The sequence below is a fragment of the Pteropus vampyrus genome, unplaced genomic scaffold, assembly GCF_000151845.1.
Source record: "Pteropus vampyrus isolate Shadow unplaced genomic scaffold, Pvam_2.0 Scaffold27, whole genome shotgun sequence".
Lineage (NCBI taxonomy): Eukaryota > Metazoa > Chordata > Mammalia > Chiroptera > Pteropodidae > Pteropus > Pteropus vampyrus.
This window is the reverse complement of record NW_011888808.1, coordinates 1441405-1450508: the sequence shown is the minus strand read 5'-3', so window position 1 is coordinate 1450508 and position 9104 is coordinate 1441405.

Below are 9104 nucleotides of genomic sequence, written 5' to 3'. Positions count from 1 at the left end.
TTTCCATCTTATCTTGTTTTTTCCAGGCCTCAAATTAGCTCCCGTTAATTTGAGAATGTGAGTCTTTGGGGCAAGATGGCAAAGAAATTAGTTTCAGTAATTATGCCTAGGAAAAAACTCTGGATGTGGTCACAGACATGTGGAACTGGCCAGAAGTAAATAAATACAGGCTCATAAATATACGAGGAATTACATATTGAAATAAAACACCTATCTTAAAACCACTATTTTCTGAGGAAATGTCAAAATAACTATGGGTCCTCAAACTTGAATAAGTAGGATGTAGGACAGTCATTGGAAATAATCAACAAGGAAGTTTGTCCCCAACTATTAAACAGGGACCATGGATGCAAGGACAGTGGATTCCTTCCCAGAGAGCAGACCATGTTCTAAGAAAGAGAGTTTCTTTTCTTCAGGACAAAGTATTCGATGATTTGATGCACAGGATTTCATTCATTCTCTGGACAAAAGGTGTTGTGTATCTTCCACACTTCTCTTTTGGATTGAAAATTTTTACTGCACTTGTTTGATCCCTTCACCATTTTGGGAGTGGGGGTGGGGTGAGGGGAGTATTTTAGTTCAGAGTGTACTGGATCATAGAGAAGCCTAACTAGAACTGACGGAGATGTGTCAGGCATTCTAGAATGTGTGCATGATGCAGTGATTGAGAGAGGCTCTGGGTCATTTCCTTTGAGAGAGCTTGAGCTTCCTCTAGGCGTAAAAAGAAGGGCATGCTAAAATATTTGTACAGCAGAGAGAAGGCAGATTATAGCTGACACCAACTGTCCACCCGAAATGGTAATCTCTTGTCCATAGAACCTATTTATTGCTTGAAAATGGCTAGCCAATTGGGAACTTCTTTTCCCAGGGCCCACTTTCTCCTCCTCACACCCCTGCACCTGGACTGCATTAAAGGAACCAGTCTGCTGTAAGTAAACATACATAGAAGTGGTAAATTTCACTTCTATGCTGAAGCTGAGGAGTAATATACATCCCAGTCAGGCTCTCCTTACTGCTCTTTCGGCCAAGTGTTTGTGCATAAAACCGCCTTGTAGGTCAAGTGCTGCAGATGGTACTTTTCATCTCTTAATAAAGCAGAATTCACTCCTTCCCTTTTTGCAGAAAACCTAGAGAACTCATAGGACTGTAAGCTAGGCAATAATTAAACTACGACTGTAGTAAACCATTTAAAATGCAAGGGTCTCTTTTTATAGCAGCTAGCATCGCATAAGTGATTTCATGATTATAATAATGACATTTAACATGCAGTTTCGCTTTACCTTCATATAATGGCAAGACTTTATATTATAATTTTGTGCCAGTCCTATCAACTTACAGGTTTAGGCCTCTCCCAAATAAAGCAGGTATTCAAATCAGCATAATAGAGATTTTTTTTTAAATGCTATAAAATTGCTGTATGTATGTTTGCATATGCATACATAAGAGTTCTCTTATTATTCTGTACTGTAGGTCAAAATTGGCACACATAAAAAGTTTTTGTTATTTGTATTATAGCAGAATATCCTTCACTGACTGCTGTGATGAGTTAGTATGTTGTGACTTAAGACAAGGAAAGCATACGCATCTGTGGTCATCTTACAAATGGTAGCAGCTATTAGACTTGTAATTGGCTCTTGAAGGTTAAAATGTTATTAAATTAGGAAATATTTAGGTATTAAAGATTCATAATCATTCAGGGGAATACACATGATTTGACAATGATTTTTTGAATATTTGTAGTCCAGAATGTATATATGCAAAAGACTGAGGAAAACTTATTATGTCAGTACAATATTTTTGGCTATAACTTTCAAAAGGAACTATGAATGCCTCTATCATCTATCTATCTATCTATCTATCTATCTATCTATCTATCTATCTATCTATCTATCATCTATCATCATCTATTATCTATCTAGCTATCTAGCTACCTACCATCTATCTATAATCTATCTTTATATTTTGTTCTGCATATTAGAAGAAAATCATTTCACCTTAGGTATTGATAAGATACTTTACATTTTCCCTTAACACGCCCAATCCCATCTGACCTCGGAAGCTAAGCAGGGTCAGGCCTGGTTAGTAATTGGATGGGAGACCACCTAGGAAGACCAGATGCTGTAGGCGTAAAATAACAACAACAAAAAGATACTTTACATTTCATAGAAGTATATTTAAATACTGGCAGACTCTTTTTGACATTTTACATTTGTATGAAATAGAGTTGTAAGACTATATAGAAAGATACATATTTACTTGGATAGCCTCTAAATTAGGTACAGAATAAAAATTTCAGTTTCCTTGTTTAAAGAAGAATCATTTCTATAAACAGATAAAAATATCAATTGGCCCTTAGCACTCAGGCTCTGGTTTACATATTTCTATGAAACCAAATATTTGCCATCAGTCTCACAGATTAAAAACTGAAGACATTGGAATAGAAAATATCATATCCGAAGATAGAGTAAATGACTTAAAGTTAGATGCACTTGCTCAGTGGCATTTAATAGACTAAATACTGAAATGTTCACTTTTAAATTTCTCACACTAATTTTATGTGACTATAACTGAGGCAAAACACTTAAATCTGATTTTATTCTCTTGCCTCTCAATCTCTGCTAGCCATTTGACAAACAATCAACAGTTGTTCTTGTGTGTGGTTTATTTTTTTTTTTTTTTGGAAGCATGTTTATGGTTTTAAAAATCTGTCTATTTTGAATGATCTTTCATTTGGATCATTCTGAGGAAAAGAGTCAGAGAAAGTTATTTTTACCTTTTCAGTTTTTAACTGTGATGGATGTACTATTATCTGTTATATCGTGGAAGGTACAATTTAAGAAGCTCTTTTAAGAGTCCATACAATTAAGTGTATTTTTTTTTTCAGGTATAATAATAGGAGTCTATTATAGATATACTCTCTATATCCAAGGGGAAACATGAAAAAGAAAAGATGATTTCAACAGTGGGCATGTGATTCAGAGGATGGATCTATTAACCCCAGAAGATGACTACTAGGCCTTGAATGTTAACCTCGTCTGTTTTCAAAATCGTTTGACAAGTGACTTCTTTTTCCTTTCATTGTTTCCACTTTTGGAAGGGTATTGTCTACAACTTTAATCTCATGCCTGTCCCACCATAGCCTTGGGAGCAGATGACTTGTTTTCTAGTTTCCCAGTCCACAGATACAGTAATTTTTTTATTTCAGGGGCACTCATACCAGAGTCTCATACCCGATCTAGATAATAAGATTTGAGGTTTCTGAATGAAAGCTTGGACTATGAGATGCTGCTGTGATGGGTTAAGACATTTTGGTGTGTTAAGATGGGATGAATACTTTTTACATGTGGATGGACATAAATCTTTAGGGACCAAAAGGCATCCTCAAATATGTCCACATCCTAATTTCCTGGATCTATGAATATGTTATCTATTGGGTCAAAAAAAAGAATGTGGCAATACTGATTAAGTTAACAATCTTGAGATGCAGAGATTATTCTTCATGATGCAGTGAGCCCAATAAAATCATAAGAGCTTTTATAAGAGACATTCAAGAAGAGAAAGAGAGAGAGACATAAAGATTCTATTCTTCTGGTTTTGAATATGGAAAAGTGGCCATCAGCCAAGAATGCAGGTTGCCACCAGAATTAGGAAAATGCAAGGAAAAAAACTCTTCCCTAGAGTATCCGGAAAAAATGCAATCCTGTCTCTACATTGATTTGAGGACTTCTACCTTCCAGAATTATGAGATAATATATTTGTGTTGTTTTAAACCTCTATGTTTATGGTAATTTTTATAGCAATAATAGGAATCTAAAACCATAAGGTTTAAGAGATATTTATTTACCTCAAATCCATAACTATATATTTCCTTTAATTTTGTCTAGAAGGTTTATTATTTTACCTTTTACATTTAAGTACATCACCTACCTAAAATTACATAGATCAAATGCTCCAGAATTATATTATTTCCCCACTCAATTGCAATGCTGCCCTCTTTAGAAATAGGTTACTGTGCATTGTCAATCTGTTGCGGGACTCTCCATTTTGTTTTATTAGTCCCTATTTCTCTCCTTACGAAGTATTATTTACTGTTACCTTGTCTCTAATAAGAATTGTTTTCCAATCTTAGTTTTAACAGATATTTATCTTAGTTATTCTAAGCCTTATGCATTTATGTGTGTGTGCATGTGCATGTGCGTGTGCGTGTGCGTGTGTGTGTGTGTGTGTCTGTGGGTATGAATGGGTGAAAATGAAGTTTTCCAAAAATAGAGCCTTATCAGAACATCTCAAAATGCTGTTCTCCAGATATAAATATCTGTGATATGGAAGGAATGATAAGCAAAGAAGATGGCAAATATGTGTTTGATTCTAAGCAAACATTGATTGTATTATACCATAACAATATGTCAAAACAAAATACAACTAAAATGCAACACAATAATAGCTTGTATATTAGGGGAAAGAAATCTAAATTAAAGTAGTCTAAGCTGGATGATGTGATCTAATGATAGAGATTATGATCTCCTTTCATTTTTTATGCTAAGTATACTTATTAAAATGTATAGGCTAAATAAAATATCAATAACAGAAGGCATAACTTTTTAACAAGTAGAGGTAAGAATTTAATGTAAATAATAATCCAAATACAGGGAATAAAAGGGAATGAGATAAATAGAAAGCTGAAATAAGACATAAAGAACGTCAAAAATATGACACAAAAAATAAACTAAGATGAATGACCTAAATCCATAAGTGTCTGGCTGACACCTGGTGAGCATTGATCTAGGCTCTGTTAGGTTACTTACTGATTAACCCTTACATATTTTCAAATGATGTGGTTCTTCAAAACCATATTGCTCACCCTCTGAACCTCAGAGTCAATTAGTTAAGCTTTTGATGTGGAAAATACATTTCTGATATACATTAGATTACTTTGGCATAATAATTTGGCCAATTATTTTTGCCTAATAATCCAATATTTACATTTTTTTGTTGGCTTTATATTTGGTGATTCATATGAATCTTTAGATGCTAAAAGGGAAAAAAAACTTATCCCTTTTGCGAGAACAAAGCATCATGGAAATGCAAATAAATACATCAAAAGAGTATCCTGTCTTAAAAACAGAAAACAAAATCTAAAATCAAGTAGGAATAGTGTATGTGCTATGAAATAGAGATATATTATGTTATCGGAATTTTCATATATAAAAGACCCTAAATGTTATCTAGTCAAATATTATTGTATAACCAAGTGATTTATGCTTGGATTCCATTTTTCTTTTTGGTAACACTCATATTTTTTGAAATTTCAATAGACTATAAGAAAGGTCATGGTAATTTCTATTACTAAATGCAAAGCATATAACACATTATAAGCTGTGAATTTTATGACCATATTGAGATAAACCTTGATGAAATATAATTGACAAAAATTAGTTCAACTATTGTAACATCACAGAAATTTTACTTTATAAGACCTCTGAAGCTAAGACAGTGTCTTTGAATTTCTAGCACAGTTGTTATATAAAATGTTTTACAGATTTATACTTGTTTAATAAACATAAACTTCTGATCACAGATCCAAATAATAGGTTTCAAATCAGATTTTCAGTTGTAATGCTCAAGATGTTACACTGCTTGTTCCATGAAGTGTGTTTTTTTTTCCTGAATTGATTAAAACATAAAGCATTATAAAACATTTAAAATGCATGATCCACTTTCTCTGGCAGGCACTGATGTTTTTCCAGACTACATTTTTATCCTGTTAAATTTATGGAATGATTTTTAATAAAGGTCTACATTTTACTTTTGCAAAAGAGCACAAAAAATGTAGAGAATGACAAGCAAATATATGTAGGTATGTCAATACAACACTTCTTGTGATGAAATAAATGTCTGAGCAATATAAAAATAGTATCCATTTAGTCTAAAAATATCTGTCCTTATTTTAACCAACATGTTTTGGTCAAGAAAAAGCTGTATAATTTTGTGAGAGCAATCAAAACAAGGTTCATGTAAAACTCAATTGATTTTAAGGAGCTGTAATTTTCAAATATGCCCACATTTTGTTTCACCATCAAGGGAAATGTTTTGTCCTTGCATGTGTGAAACACCCACCAATGTTAATGCCTATAAAATTACTTTCGGTCTCAGTCTTCAGAATGTCCCATTTGGATTTTTCTACAGAGAAAACAACATATGCCACAGCACTGTTTTCCTCATCAGTTTGGCTTCTACAGAGCATCAGGTTCTTTTCTTAACACATTCGTGGCTCCTTCTGATATATTCAGTGGAGTTATCCAAAGTTATCCAGAGTTATCCAAAGCCCCAGTAGAGCAAAGTGTATGTATTTCAAATTTGTTTCCATAGAACTGCTTATAATGGAGAGAGTCTAGTTTCCTTTAAGGTTTGATCGTCAACATTTTCTTTTTCCCAATGGAATTAACAAGGATGTGTTTTTTAATAGTGACTTAATGATTTTTTTCTAATATTACTATGGGAATGAATTATATTTGGTTATGTTCTTCAATGTCATTAACAGTTAAATTATCAATATCAAAATGTCACATAAAATTAATAACATTATGGTCAAAATATGACACAGACCCTGACTCATGCCACAAAGACATAAAATATTTTCCTGCACATACTTTTTCATACACAACAGTGAAAAAAACAGCAACAATGTAAAAATAAAGTACATATCAATCTTCCTTAAAAAATAGATCAGAGGAACAATAATTGACCCTCTGCGATAAACTGGTTGATTATGAGACTTATTTTTCAAATCTACTTGTTTCGAGAGTTTCAGTTTGTTGCTCTCAAGAAGTGTGATGATTATTGAGTACATCAAAACACAGAATACCATAAAAAGAAAGGGGTATAAAACTACACAAAAGAAATACATACAAAAATAATATTTTTAAATCTTAGGTACATTAATTCTGTGCCTTTTTTAGCTATGTATAGTAAATAAAATATATGAAACAAAGTATTCCTATTGCCATCAGCCCTTCAAGTTGAAATGCCTTATTAGATATTTACATATATCCAAATTCAATTTATCTACCAGTAACAAACTCAGGGATTATAATCGAGTAAGATTTTTCTGCTCCATTCTGTTGTTCTAAACTCTCACAGTAGAACAATAGCTGGCCATCCACAACCATGGGTTCTGCATCCCCTGATTCAATCAACTGCAGATTGAAAATACTTTTTTAAAAAGTTATGTTATTGCTGATGTATAGTATATAGTTAAGTTTATGAAGATTGTGTCTGTACTGAACATATACTGACTTTCTTTCTTGTTATTACTCTCTAAATGATACAGTATAGAAATATTTACATAGCATTTACATTGTATCAGGTATTATGAATAATTTAGAGATGATTTAAAGTACATGGGAGGATGTGCATAGGTTATATACAAATAGTATACCATTTTATATAAGGGACTTGAGCATCTCTGGATTTGCATATTCACCAGGGGTCCTGGGATCAATTCCCCACAGACACTAAAAGAAGACTGTGCTCTACACTTAGAGATTTTTTAAATCATTCATTCTCTCTTTGTCTCTCTCATCAGACTTATAAGATTTTGTGAGTGATAAATCTGCCAAGAACACTGTCTGTTTAATCTATGCATTTCTAAAGCAACTAGGACAGACCTTTCATATTATATTTATAATATCTAATGGATGACAGAATATGTAAATAAACACATAAAAGTCTAGAGAGTCATGACTATATTTTTAGAAAAATTAAAGGGAAACTTTAGCATAACACAGTATGATTCTAGACAATTTACATATTTTTCCCGAATGTGGTAAATTAAGAAGCACGTGCACTAGGGCATCAAAGAACAAGAATATCTAAATTGAAATATGCTTTAAAGTTAATTGATGGAAATAACTCCTATACTAGAGCCTCTTCTGTTACATAAAATGAATATGGGAAAGTGACATGTATATTGTAGAAACAGAGCTTTCGTCTAGCTTTATATCAGTGGAAGCCCCCACTACATAAGGGCAAATGTGTTATTTAAATGAAAAACTCCCAAGCTGGAACTGACTCCAGTTTCTAACCACAGAAAGAAGATAATCAATAGAATGTACCAGGATCTGAAGCTGTTAAATTGTTTCATAAGACTAAATTTAAAATAATTCTATATGATCTGTAAAACACTCCCAGGTCACAAGCTACATAAGCGACATCTCTAAATCCCTATTAAAATATTCACGACAAAGCTGGAAAAGTAAAAAAAAAAAAAAATGCAAGAGCACCAAAAGCTAATAATAAATAAGAATCCAGAAAGGTTAATGGTGGTTGGCAATAATTGAGGGTCGCTATGTGTAAAAAGAAGATAAGACATGTGGAATGGGTGTGTGGCAAGAGGTGGTTCTTTTTCTGAATGCATTGTCCACAGAAATTAATTAGGAGGCATATCGTTGCACTATTCATCATAGGCTTTGCATATACATATACACACACACACACACACACACACACACACACACATATATGCACACACACATATTTAATCCAATTACATATATTTATTTATTATATTAATATACTATGTAATATAAACACTGATATATTTATTAAATTGTTGGATTTTTTTAAATTAAGAAGCAGAAACTTCATTTAAAATAGAGTGGAGAGGCTAGAAGAGAGAACTCTCATGCACGCGTCACTCAACACACACTACTGGCCGCGTACAAAGAGATGTACCTTGCATCTCCAACAGAAAGTGATACTACTTTATTACCTTAGCAAGAGGAGGAAAAGGTTCCACCTTGCCCAGGAACAGCTCAGCCAATGAGAGACCACCATGATTCAGACAATGAAGAGTCACTAAACTTTCATCTTTTTTCCTCCAATGGACTTTTCAATTACAACAGCTCCTCCCAAGTCCACAAAAGAGGATTCCTCTCCTTTGTTTCTCTGGACTTACATTATTCAACATGAGGTCAAGTGTCCTGAGTTGTCGTTCTTTGTTGTTGCTGAATAAACTCATTTTACCGAAGAAAAACCTGACTATTTGTTAAAGTAAACAGACTAATTCTACTTTCCATCTTAACCCTTGTGTTCAGGGCTTCTAT